The sequence below is a fragment of the Struthio camelus genome, chromosome 3 (assembly GCF_040807025.1).
Source record: "Struthio camelus isolate bStrCam1 chromosome 3, bStrCam1.hap1, whole genome shotgun sequence".
In the NCBI taxonomy this organism is placed as follows: Eukaryota; Metazoa; Chordata; class Aves; order Struthioniformes; family Struthionidae; genus Struthio; species Struthio camelus.
Genome location: NC_090944.1, coordinates 93,065,296 through 93,078,998, shown reverse-complemented (window position 1 = coordinate 93,078,998; position 13,703 = coordinate 93,065,296).

Genomic DNA, 13,703 nt, shown 5'->3' with positions numbered 1-13,703 from the left:
AAAAGTTACAAGATTTAGCTAAGGTTAACATGCTTAGCCATATGCTTGTCATATGTTTTTTGCTGTGGTTTTGCTTTGTGGAAAATAACGCTTTCGCCCTTCTCAAAGTTTAGATGTTGATTTAAAGGAGGGGAGGAGAAAAAGTGGCCTAAGGTAGATTGTAAGGGACAAATTTCATGTTTCCTCAAGGAAGGAGAAAACACAGTGAAAGGCAACAAAACAGGCCTTGTGGTACAGAAGCCAAGCTACTCACAGGGTGGACCTGCTGGACCTCAGGAATACCTATGAGTGTTAGTATTTAACATTTAGCATTTCCTTAAGCACTTTCTCAATATATGCTATTCAGTGCAATACTTTCTGAAGGGAATAGGGGCTTACCGAACCATTCAGCATGGATATATCCAAACACACAGTACCAGGACGTTTTGGTCAATAGTGGTCTAGTAGCTGCTACATCTGCTTTAAAAGATCTACTACCCTTACTGTTTCTTAAGTACTATAGTCAATAGCAGTCTAGTTTATACCGTCAAAAAGGTTTTATTCTGCTGCCCACATATAGGCACCTCAGTGTCATTAGAGATGCCCTGGGGTGTCCAAGAACGCATCGAGCTGACAGAAGTGATACAGGACCTACAAGAGATCAATGACATGCTGGCCTGGCAGCTGGACATCAGCTAGGATGCCTTGAGGCATTAAATGCCTAAGTAAAAGCAGCAGAATGGATGCCTAACGGAGTCTAGAAAGCCACTCAGCCAACCGTCTGCTACCTCTCTGCCATAGGGTCAGGTGAGTCACTCCACCGACTTTATTGACTAGAGTTCCATTGACTTCAGTGAGTGGTTAGAAACTAGTTTACGTATAGACATGTGAATAGAGCTGGAGCTGAATCCCACCCTAGCAAAGCTAAGTCCTGAATGATTAGCTTAGACTTTTCTTGTTTTGAACCCTGCTGTATTATCATGGGGGCAGTGGATCCTCTCTCCTAGTTAGGAAACAGAAGCAATATTTCAGTTTTGCAGTCCTGCACTTTTCATCACTTAGATATTGAGTATCTGACTATTTGTTTGTGCCATGATTAAAAGTAGAGCTAGCCTTAGTCCCAAATGCCAGATCTGAACTCTTTCATCTTGGAGAAGACAGGTCTTTCTTTAAAAAAGCCCCATCCACTTTGAACACATACCCACAGAGGGCTTCTATTCTCCATGCCCACATGCCACAGGCTGGATTCCCACGGCCAAGACCTTTGCATAGGCTGCGCATGCAAGCTCAGCACTTCCACATCAAGGGAATACTGAACGCAATGACCTAGCCTCTACTCTGTTCCCTCTTGCTGTTTGAGCTATATCCTGACATCTTCTTGTATATAATTAAATTTCTCAGCTATAGTATTAGCCAGCTGCAGGGCTTTTACCCAATGACACCTTCTCCTCCCATGCCCCACCCCAAAGGTTTGTTTTTTCCTTTTTTATTTCGTTTCCAACTAACAAAGAGAACCAAACATGCTAGCCTTTCTTTAGGGATTCTTGTATTCTGGGCAACTGTACTGTCTGCAGATCTTTCTCAGAAGGAATTCTCAAGACCAAGCAACCTCAATTGCACATGTTTTGACTTCATAGCTCTGTGAGACCAGCTTCCCAGCTTCTGGCGGTCCTGGCCCATGGCCAGGGTGCACAGTCTGCTAAAAGTGCTCTTCTCAGCTGTGGGTCATACAGCTAGTGCAGACGTGCTCACGCTCCCTTGGCACAGGCAATTTCTGCAGCATTGTTTAAAACTCACCCCAGCATATACACTGATAATGCAAACAATGGGGAATTAAATGCAGTTTTACAAGGAAACATCAAGGCGTATGATTCTACTTGCAGAGCTGTGCAGCAGCCTCTTTTTATTTAGATTTCAGGCTTTGGTTGCCTTAGATGAACTATCTGCTTGTGAGTCCCAAAAAGTGACATGAACAAAGCACTCTAAGGTACTTAGCTGCATTATAGCTCTTTGAGAGGTGTTGTAAATATGCACATAGGTAGACAAGCAGAGGCTATGACCCATCTTCTCTTCTTTCTCTTACAGACTCCTGCAAGTTTGGGGCCTGCAGTGCAACAAGATCTGAATGACAAGGGACCCATGCCCACATCCCCCGCCAAGGCATCTTTCACATTCAACACAAACCACAGATACAATTAGTCAAATTGCTCTGACTTCAGACCTGTAAGGTACACAGCTACCTGAACTAGAATACACTTATGGGCAACATATGGGAAGGAATTAGTTACCGCACAAATATTTGGTATATACACTATTTTCCAAAGAACATTTTCAAAATCTGCGGAATATTTCCTTATACCATATGTATATATACAAGCTTGTGTTCTTTGTCAATTATTTGCCAGAAAAACCTATACAGTATGAGTAGCATTCAAAATTACCAGATATGCTTTAGCCATCACTGGGAGCTTAGATCCTGCAATCCAGGACAATCAGGAAGCTCAGAGAAAAAGGTACAGTGCACAAGATAGACTTTTGATGGGTCAGGAGGACAGAAGTCCTATGACAAATGGCAATTTGTTTAACTTGTAACAATAAGCAAGCATTTGGAAAAAAAATCATGATGCTTGATTTCTTCTTGCATAAGAATTAGAAATAGCAAAAGGAACAAAAGAGCAGAAATGTAGAACAGCTTTAAATGTGGGAAACCTTGTTGTGAATCAAAAGGGTTTTCAGTTCAGATGTAGGCTGAACTCCATTTCTTTCACATGGAATGGTCTCTGAGTGAAATTATCAAAAGTTTGTGGCAGCTGAGTATTTCATACTTTATCAGATAGAAAATTTTTAACACAATTAGGATTTATTTAAACTATTTTAAGGGATGATGCAGAGATTCTGAAACGGTGATACATTTGAACTCCACAAGATTAAGCCTGATTTATGGCTTAAAGTCAGATTTTTTTTTTCCCTACAAAGCAGAAGCTGGCATCACTGACTGGCGAACCTGAAGAGATAATACACTCTGAATGAATGTGCCCTGGATAATTTAACACAGTACATAACTGGCTTTACTGCTGGGCACTATAACACTCTCCTTTTTTGCAGACTTGGCAGGAAAAATATTTTAAATCTGTGTCTCAATTTATCTGAAATTTTTCTGCTGAGATCTGCTCCTTCCCTTTAATTGGCAGCTTCAGTGCCTAAAAAACAAACAAAAAGACCCCACTGTTTCTGTTCTCTATTCCTGTCCACGCTATACAATCTCTTCTGTAGGATTTTACCAAATTGTGATTCCAGAATCTTTATTGTTAACCCAGCAAGGGCCCAGACAGTCTTTCATATTTTGTGATGAGTTTTGCAAGGCTCTTAGCTTCAGATCACTTGTGATCTGTGCAGATTTCATCTGGAGCTCATGAAAGACAATAAACACATCCACAGTTTAAAGACACTCTCAGACAGAATATTCAAACTATTCTAAAATGCTGCTGCCATAAAATTCTAAAAGGACATTTCTACTCTTTTATCTTTAATGTCCATGCAGAACCATTGTCAGGACTTAAATAGCAGAATCTTTTGCCAGATGAATATAAAGTAGGCTGAAACTTGCAATGCAATTAATTTACTTTCACTTGAAATGACTCTTTGTGTGTTACGAGATTATGGTATGGTTGCAGTATTTATATAATTACCTCCATGACTTTAGCAGCAGTCCAGAGCAAAAGACCTCAAAATGCTCCTCTTCTTCAGTTTAGTGCCTGTAAAAATCTAGTCACCCTTTAATAGTCTAGAAGAGCTAATGCAATTTATCTAAATACTTCCAAAATTCCTAACAAGTCTTTATTAAGATCTTCTCAGACTTTTTGCTCTTCCAACCTTGCAGTTCTAACTTTCAAGCCTAAGCTATTTTAAAGAGACTCTCAGTGGAATGGGATTTTCTTTTCATTATTTAGAAGGCCTCATTTACATAGCTTCCCTGCTACAGAACTGATAACTCTATGTCTTAATGAAGTGCAGAAGTATGTCTTACTGAGGAGATAATATTCTGTTGATAGATTTATGGTAACTGAAGAAAACCATGTATTGTCCACTGCAAAGCCACCCACGCAATTCCAGATGCTCAATCCTTTTTTTAGAAAAATAGCAAAGGAGAGCTAGGCAACTTGATGTTTTTTTCAAGCAGTTCATCTACTTCTTAACCGCCCTAAGGTGCAATCCACCCTGGTACAAGGGGGTGTTTACCAGGCCTGTACACTACTTAGTCCCACTTAAGTCCCACCTATGTTTGGGAACGTAAGTAACTCTCAGATTTGTTGCACAGGCCTTAGGCAACCCCATGCCTTAGATATGGAGGCACTTTTCCCTCTTTTTCATAACCACGATACTGCCACCACGATAACCACGATATCAGACCAAATGGGAACATTATGGCTGTTATAGACACGATTGCCCAAAGCCACTTAAAGTCCCTTGGCCTTACCTATCCTTTTGGATAATGATCAGCGCCCTTGCACTATGACACAACCACTCACACCAACTGAGCCAGCAGATTGCCCAGCTCACTTCAGTACCAGGCAGAGAAACCAGCTGAAGTCCCCAGTCCAGTACAGCTGCTTTTGCACGATGCCACCAAGAAGATTATCCCAGGCTCAGTAAGGTATTCTTTCTGAAACACTGATCGCACATTTTGGGACCTAGACTTCTCATCTTATCAGGAATAGTCTGGGCAGTCTGTGCACATCATTCACCTGCATCAGCAAGCCTTACGGTGCTGGCAGAGAGAAGGAGCAGTGGAGCAGTGATACGGAGCAGCTGTCCTGCAGTGGAGCAGTGCTTTTGTGCTTATTTTACATTCTACTCAAAAAACAAACGAAACGATAGCATCACAGTCACCATAAGTAAGCAGTGATTAGTGATAATAGAGGATAATATTAGTCCTAATTCAGGCAAGAATCCCCAGAGTAGATACGGACATTTTTCCCCCCTGTGAAACTCATAGTTGCAGCCTATGCCTGACCCAAGCACACCACGTTACGTAAGAATTCAGCTAGGATCTTTCTTTTTCCTGTTCTTCCTTAATCCCATCTTTCTTATAGTTTGGGCGCACCCTGTACAAATGCGTTAGGGCAGTCACTGCTGGTAAAGCTACTTTGGCTAGTTCAGACACTGAAAGCTGAAGGCTTGTTTGGAAAGTAATGAAGTTGAAGTTCTCTCATAGCTGATCTGATTTGACCAGGTAAGTTCACAGCTGTCCACTTAACAGTTTAAGTTTTGTGTGCTCCGGTACATAAATCAACTAACTTATTCTGATTGGTTTAAAAAAAGAAGGAAATGACAAGGATAAATGTGTTTTCCTGACTTGACCTAACCACAAACAAAAATCTTTCTGAAAAATAAAATAGATACTAAAGAGTGAACTGAAAATCTATCAGAGGATAAGGTTCAATGGAAGATCACTGAGCATGTATATCCACTGGAGAAAGAAGAGAATCCTAAAAAAAATGCGTTTGTTGAATAATTACCAGCTGAGCCCTGCTCCAAGAGTCAAGAGCCATTTTGGCACAATAGGATGAAGCAGAAATCCACGCTATGTTTAGTTACTACTGCTATTTTTACAAAATCTCCCAAAGCATATAAAGGAAATCATGTAATTCCTTTACTAAATTGCATTTATAATGAAATAGATTGAAGTATAGATTTATAGAGAAGTATAGAAAATGACTAACACAGTTTTATTTAGTTTTTTCTTGCTTTTCAGACCCTGCATTGTTTTGATGCTGTGCTATACAACGGAGTGAGCTTATGTTCTAAATCATTCTTAAGTTTTAGTGTAAAAGGAAAAGACAATGTATTTGCAGCAGCCAAGGCAGTAAAGGAGAAAAATAGGCAAATTCTGGTTTCAGTACTGCTCAAGCTCTATAGAGGAACTATTCCAGTGATGATGATGACGATAATAATAATAATAATGATAATGATAATAATGATAAAGTAAATGTTATATCCCCTACAATTTTTAAAATTGACTTCAGTGGTGACAGTAACTCACTCTTTCAAGTTTAAGCTCTTTTTTGTGAGAAGAATGGACTTGGAAGCTGGCACAACATGGCATGGATCTTTGGCCAGTAGTACATAAGGAGTAACAGTAGGCAATACTCTCATCTGGGCATTGCTGACTTCCTGACCTAAAAGAGGGTGCCCACCAGGTCACTGGGAGGCAGCTCATAGCATGAAATCAGAGTAAGATTTGAGTTCACCCTCAGCAATTTTTCAGAGAAACATCACATCTGTTGGGAAATTTAAAGGCTGAGTTAAAATATAAGGTCTACCACTTCAGGGAGGGGCCCATGGCTCTGCTGGCTTTTGGGAGGATTGGCAGCACATGCTGGTTTTTGTTTGGTCCTGCAGACCTGGATCCCATGAGCCATTGCAATGCAACGCAATGCCTGGAAAACACTCCTGGAACTCATCTGCTGCTACAGTTTTACCCAGAAAGGACCAAGTTCATTCACGCCAGGACCACTCCGTAGTGAGAACCAGAAAATGGAGAGTGGGAATGACTGGGAGATTCCCATCCAAAGCACACTCCTGATCTCAACTAAAACACTATCACAGTTCATTCTGAGTTCATTTCCTAATGTTTTGACTTCCACTTTACAAATGTCAATAGACGCAGTTCCAGCGGCATCAGAGACGGCAGGAGATAAAATGTACTTCTCAATTGTGTCTCCCTTCTCTATGCACTAAAGTTGTGCAGGAAATGTTAACAGAGGAACTATGCATTAGTCTACTCTTCCCTCCATCAGATAGTTGCGTAGAAGAGAGAAAGTTTATGGTATAACTAAATTGAGGATTGGTGCCAGCAGTAAAAACAGTTTCTCAAGGGATATTCAAGCACTGATAAAGTCATACAACTAAACTTTCTAAATAGCTAATTTGGTCCTTCTGTTCTTTAGCACCATCACTTATCTGATTAGAGAGCCAGCTTCCTCAGTTCAGCTTCAGTACCCTTCCCCTGTCACCCATCTCTGCCTTTGCTTTATCTAATGTCTTTTCTTCCTTTCTCACCCACTATAACCCCATTAATGCAGTCAAACTTAAAGTAAATAAAATCCGGTCAATACAATTAAAAGTCAGTACTGAAGAAAAATTAAAACAAAAAAAAAGTCTTGGAAACAATAGATTTTTAAAACATCACGTGTCTTGTGCGTTTTTCCCTTTTCCTGAGACTACCTGCCTTCCATTCCAGGGCCCTCTGAGAGAGAGCTGTTTCTTGCTCTGTACTTACAGAATGGGTTCCTAACATTCACTGGAACATCCAAAGACTACTGCCATCCAGTCAATAAACAAAACGGTAATACACAGAAAGGAAGAACGAATGTATCAGACAGAAGGATCTCATTCTTTTATCCTCTATCAAAGTTGTCATTTGAGTTTTCACTGCCAAGGAAATGTTGGTAGATCATTTTGACCCAGACAAAACAATTGCAGAACTGTCTGAACTATAAATATTTCTGTTTCTTTCTTTACCCTTGGCTTGCATTTCTTTTTCTTCTACTTAAACAATACTATTTCATTCTGAAAGGTTCAAAAGGAGTAAATTCAAAAATCAGTAAATAAAACAAATGTAAGATAGATACAATAATAGAGTTCCATTATGGTTTATCTAACCCTCACTAGTCATACGAAAACAGTTCTGAAGTCCTACAAAGGTTATATTCCTTGGGTAGATTTCCAGAGATTACAAAGACTGAGACTATAGCCTTGAAATGAATTAATGGCCAGCACTGTGCAATCCTCTCACAGTATGGTGTGTTTGTATGCTTATGAAGCAGCTTGAGAGGTTACTGAGTAAAAGTGCATCGTACAAATTCTCCACATAACTTTAATCCCTTTAAGACAACAAGATGATGCAACAAGCTCTTTGCATGTGCAGAAGAAAGTTAGCAGAGCTTTCTAAGGGAGGGGAATATACTGCTCCAGAGTACCCCAGCAACCCAGCCATGCCATTCCTCTCCATCCAGTGCTGAAAAGCAGTTAGGTAAAAGAAGTAGCTGCAGAGAGTGACCATTCCTCCTCTCTACAGAAAGTTTACTAAAGCACTTCTGCACTAGTTTCTCTAGCAGTCAGATCCTCAAGGACATCTCTGTGAAAACACCCAGCCTAAATAGCTACGCAAATCTGAGCATTTCTGGAAGCAATTCTGGTTTCATGAGCAGTCTCTCCAAGAGCCAACATCTGCTCTATTGCAAAAAAGAATACCTCAGGGAAAACACTTTGGAATAAACTAGATAATCTTTTATTTGAAAAGAAAGTGAGACCTAGGTTAAAGAGTATGGTCACCAGACCAAGGAACTCACCAAACAGAACCATTTTGCTTTTTGCATAGTAGAGAATACACCACTACTTTTGCATGTAGCACATCTGCTGCTGGTGTGTTTTTATATGCCTTTTCAGAAACCTAACTGACCCAAAGGGAACGTTATGCAAACTATACTAATTTCCAGACCTAAATAGCTCATATACAGTCTGAAAAAAACCACTGCATGAAAGTCATCAGGGACAAGGGATAGGTAAACAAGTAATCGACCTCACAAATACAAGATGGAGATCAACAGGTAAAGGATGTAGGAGTAATAACTGGTGACAAGATGAGTATGTGTCAGCACTGTTACGCTGCTGAAAAACAACAACAAAAAATCCATAACTGAATATTCAAACAAGAATGACGCCTGCAAGACAAATAAAGCAATTCTTTTGCTCCTCTACACATTGTGTAGATAGACACTGCTTAGCTGGAGCGCTGTGTTAGGGCTCTATATTTCAAGAAAGACATGAACTAAATGTAGACAGCCAAAACTGATCAACCACCTAGAAAAGAGGACTTAAAAAGAAAGATTAAACAAATGGAGATTGTTTAACCTAGAACAGAAAACAGGGGAAGGCATAAGCTGGGCCTGTTCAGCCTGGAGAAGAGAAGAGTGAGAGGGGTTCTCATCAACGTGTACGAGTATCTGAAGGGGGAGTGTCAAGAGGATGAGGCCAGCCTCTTCTCCGTGGTGCCCAGCAACAGGACAAGAGGCAATGGGCAGAAACTGAACCACAGGAAGTTCCATCTGAACCTGAGAAAAAACTTCTTCACTGTGAGGGTGACAGAGCATTGGAACAGGTTGCCCAGAGAGGTAGTGGAGTCTCCTTCCCTGGAGATATTCAGAACCCGTCTGGATGTGATCCTGGGCAATCTGCTCTAGAGGGCCCTGCTTGAGCAGGAAGGTTGGACTAGATGATCTCCAGAGGTCCCTTCCAACCTAAACGATTCTGTGATTCTGTGATAACAGTCCACATATAAAGGGCTTGTACAAAGAGTTTTTTAAAAACCTGTTTTCTAAGGCTCACGCTACATAGGAGAAGTAGAAACAAAACTCTCCTATTTGTATAGCAAAATACTAGATTCAGTAGATTGAATGGGGAGATTAGGGAGTCAGTTTCACTGAACATTTTTTAAGAACAGGTTAGAGAAATATCTATGCAGACCTGTTACGAATACAGTTAGTCCTGCCACTGATATGGCACTTTTTTTTTCCTACCCAAGCACAGACTAGAAACGTCCATTGAACTCTCCTGTATTTACTCTTGTAAGATTAATGTGCGTATCCAGCAATGAACAAAACCGTGCAATGATTCTTTCATTCTTGAATACTTTGACAAATCCTTTTATTTGTTTTACTTCTGTTAATCACAAATTCTTCTGTTCCTTTGTCTCCTTTAGAATGCCCTAACTTCAATCCGCATTAGTTGCCTTCATCTAAATAATTGTTTATGGTGTTATAGAATAATATGTGTGCATACATATATATGTCATGTGAAGTTCATAGGTGTGTGAAATACCTGAAAATTTATCTCTAGACATGTGCGGATGTGTGTCTATGACCTTTGCAAGCACATGTAGTGGTTTCCATTTTTCATTTAAACCTAACACTATTTAAAAAAAAAAAAAAAGCATCCTTTTTCTGCAGTTGTGGCTTTGGGGCATTTAATGAAAAATTTTAAAGCATTTCCTAATTACTATTATTCAGTTATTTGTAAACATTATCAAAAACTACACATAGCAGTTATTTCATGACATTTGTCCATAAAGGGCTTCTCCCCGGTCTGATGTTTCAGTCCCTCCAACCTCAGCTCCACTTCCACCTGCAGAGCTCTTTGATTGAAGGCTTATAATCCCAGGCCGTGCTATCTGTATGCCAGGGCACATATCAAGTGCTCTGCTTGCCGTATCATAAGGAAATAATGTAAACGATGAGGCTGGAAAACCTTGTTAAACCATGAGTACCATGACTGACTCACAAAAATTAGGCATGGCAAAAGTCTCCCAATGTGCAGTGTGTTACAAGATCATTTATTTAAAATGCGTTAACAACATAAATACATACACCTTAAAAATTAAACGCGTTTTGCACTGTGAGGAGCCTATTACAAAGCTTTTTTACAAAAAATTACAAAAGCCGAAGGCCATTTCTAGTGGGACGTCACAGTCTGTCCCAGTTAATTCCCTAGTGAAGATGTAGCAGAAATTCAACCAGTAACAACTGCTGCCCCACTGGAAGGCAAAGTCTGGTATAAAATCAGTACAGGGAAAAAGGTAACTTTAGCAAACAGATAAAGCTTCTGGCTTTAATTCCTGTGCAGGATTATGGATCTGATTCTGATTTCTGTTAAAATAAGCAGGAATACATTTTTAACCCATCTCCAAGGTTTAAAGAACTTGCGGAAACCTTTCACGAAGCCTTTGCAGCTCTGAACAGCCAGCTTTGGCACACAAAACTCGTCTTGCATTATGCTAGGACAGCACCGACGTTTATAACCCATCACAGCCGTAAAATATCAAAAACCTCATGAGAGCTTCCGTTATGCCAAGACTTCCAGGCCCCCAAAATTCAGAATAACAGTCGGGCAAATTTGAATAAAATCGTCCAAGGTTTTTTCAGGGCCCTGTGCGCGCTCCTCTGGCCCCGGCCCCGGCCCCGGGGTTGCTGGCAGCGCGCAAGGCCGCTCACTGGCTGGCCGGAGCCGCTGTGGAGAAAGCTCCGGAAAAACCCACCGCCAGGGCCGACCCCTCCCTGGGGAGCTGCCTGCTCCCGCTGAGGCTCTGCCCTCGGCCCCGCCGGAGTTGCGTGGCAGCTGCATTGCCGCCGGCCCTGCCCCTGCCCAGACAGGGGCCCCCCGACCCTCACCCCGGCCCCGTGGCAGCGCCCAACGCCTCCCCACCATAGCTGGGGCACCTGGATGGGTCTGAAGCCCGATACTGACATTTTCATTAGCCCTTTCAGTTAAGACTGATGTTACCAGCTCAGTTTTAACAGAACGGGCTTATTGCTGGTCACGGGGTTAAAAAAAAAAAACTGAATTTCATTGTGTTTAGCTGCAAACAGTCAAGGTGGACGGGAAACTAAAGCCAGGGTGCTGTGCTCGCTCGTTAGCCATGCACATAGTCCAGTAATGAATTTTCAGTGAGGTTCTTCTTGCTCATCCTGCTTTCAGCCAGACTGCTTCCTCCTGAGGAGCTTTCCAGATCTGCACAAAATTAACGCAGAAAGGGAGTATCAGGCTTCGGAATTAACAGATCCCTGCAATGTCGTGCATCCTGCATATTAACAAAAGCATTATAAATGATGGGCCAGCTCTCTAGCTCCCAGGATTTTTTTTTTTTTTAAATCCATGAGTGATGATTTCTACCGATGAGTGTAGTAACCAGCCTCCTCCCTGCCTGCCGTGTCCTGCGCGTTACGACTGTGAGAGCAGAGGGTAAGAGGGTAAGAGGTGTCGTGGCAAGCGTGACAGGGGCCACGGCACTCTGCAGGCGTCTAGGATGCCAGAGTGCCTGAGGAAAGGGCTAGAGTGCAAGGAAAAACATCGAAGGGCTTGGAAAGGTAAAAATGGGATGTTTCTGGCAGGTTTGCTGTGGAGGGTATATGAGGATACTGGTGTGAGATGCGTAGGTATTGCCTGGAAGAGCTTACTACAGCAAGGAGCTGGGAGATAAAAAATGCCAGTGAACATGGACCAGATGGAGCCCAGCCCTCTACTCCATTTGTGCTGAATTTCACTGCTTCTCTTTTTCTATTTAAATTCAGATGCTTCCTCATTTCACCACATGCAGAAAAAAAAAAACAACAACAAAAACCCCAATGCAAATTTAAGAAAGAGAGGTTACTTGGCACCTGCGGGTGATCTCTAGGTTTGTTGGAGATGAAAGGAAGAACCAGGCAGTCCCTTTTAATAATCTGTTCCTTTCTACTGATGTGTCTTTGAAGTGCTTTACATGGAAATTTTGTTTGCTCAACTTTATAGTAACCTTTAAAATTACCACATCATTAGAAAAACAAAATTCAAAGATTGAAACCACTAGGATTAGAACTGCAAGTTGATTATAAATTTTGTAGTACAGGCCTTAGCTTTCAAGTAGTCCCACTTTTCTGAATCCACTCTAGCTCAATAGATTTTGAGGAGAGTAGCACCAAAAACCCATCCCTTTCATCAAGCTGCACAACATCTTAGTTACCAGTAAAAACTACCATAACGTACTGTACTCACTGGCGTTGTTTATGGGATTTATGACATGGAAAGTAATCCCATTATCTTAGCCCTGGTCTTAGTAAAGATTTTTGTGTACTAAACCCCTTCCCCCCGAAACCAGCCACATCCACATACATGCAGAAAGAATAATTGCCTGAAAGTATTCTTATGGGCAAATTTGCCTATTATTTGTTCTTCAAACTACCAGGCCAGGATTTCTGAAGCTCTTTTTTTACCTACTTTTGAAGTGAGGTTTAAGAATATGGCACATCCTTCCTGCTGGGCTCCCCTGCTTTTCAAGACCTCATCACCTTACACTTGTACACACTCCAGCTGTTTCACTGTGGCAGTAGGTGGTCTAATGAAATATTACCACACCATTTCTTCAAGGACTTCTTTGGCTTCTTGTGTCATTTATCCCTCTCAATATCACAGTGTTTACTTTGGACTGTTTCACTGGAACTGCTCCTCGGTGTCTGACTGATTTGATGAAAAGAAGGACAGGCCGCCAGTGCCCCTTGGCCCCATTCAATAACAAAAATGCTTCTCTGTGGGTTGGCAGCCTGCACTCACTCTAGGCGCTGCTCCAGGTTTCCTCCAAAGAGCAGCTCTTTGATGACACGTAGCCTGTTCGGAAGAGTCCTGTTGACATCACCAGATTTGGCTTCCCCTGCATGCAGGCAGGAGGAGATGCAATTCAAGGAGACATGAAAGGCATGGGAGGACAGGGGGAAGGAATGGTCTTCCACAAGCCACAGATCAAATGGCTTGTTTCTCATCTCAAATCGGAAACAGATCCCTCCGATGCCAAGCTGGGGAATTCAGACTGTCAGCATCAGCACAGCTGGATCTCCAGCTTGAGCTGTTATCGTTTGTTTAGTGACGACAATTGTACTCGATGAGGACCTTCACAAAACAGCATGGGTTTGGAGAGGGAGGACGATGCTCCTTCTGCTGTGAAGTACTGAATATCCTTATCTCCCCACTGTAACAACAGTGGGGGCTGAGAGCACTCAACACTTTGCAGGCAGTGATCATCACCTTATGATTAGGCCCATGGACAATTAAGGCTTCCAGATATTCCGACACAGAAGTGATGAAGAGTTACAAACATGAGGTTCTGATTCTCACTACTGTTATGGAGTGTGACTCCA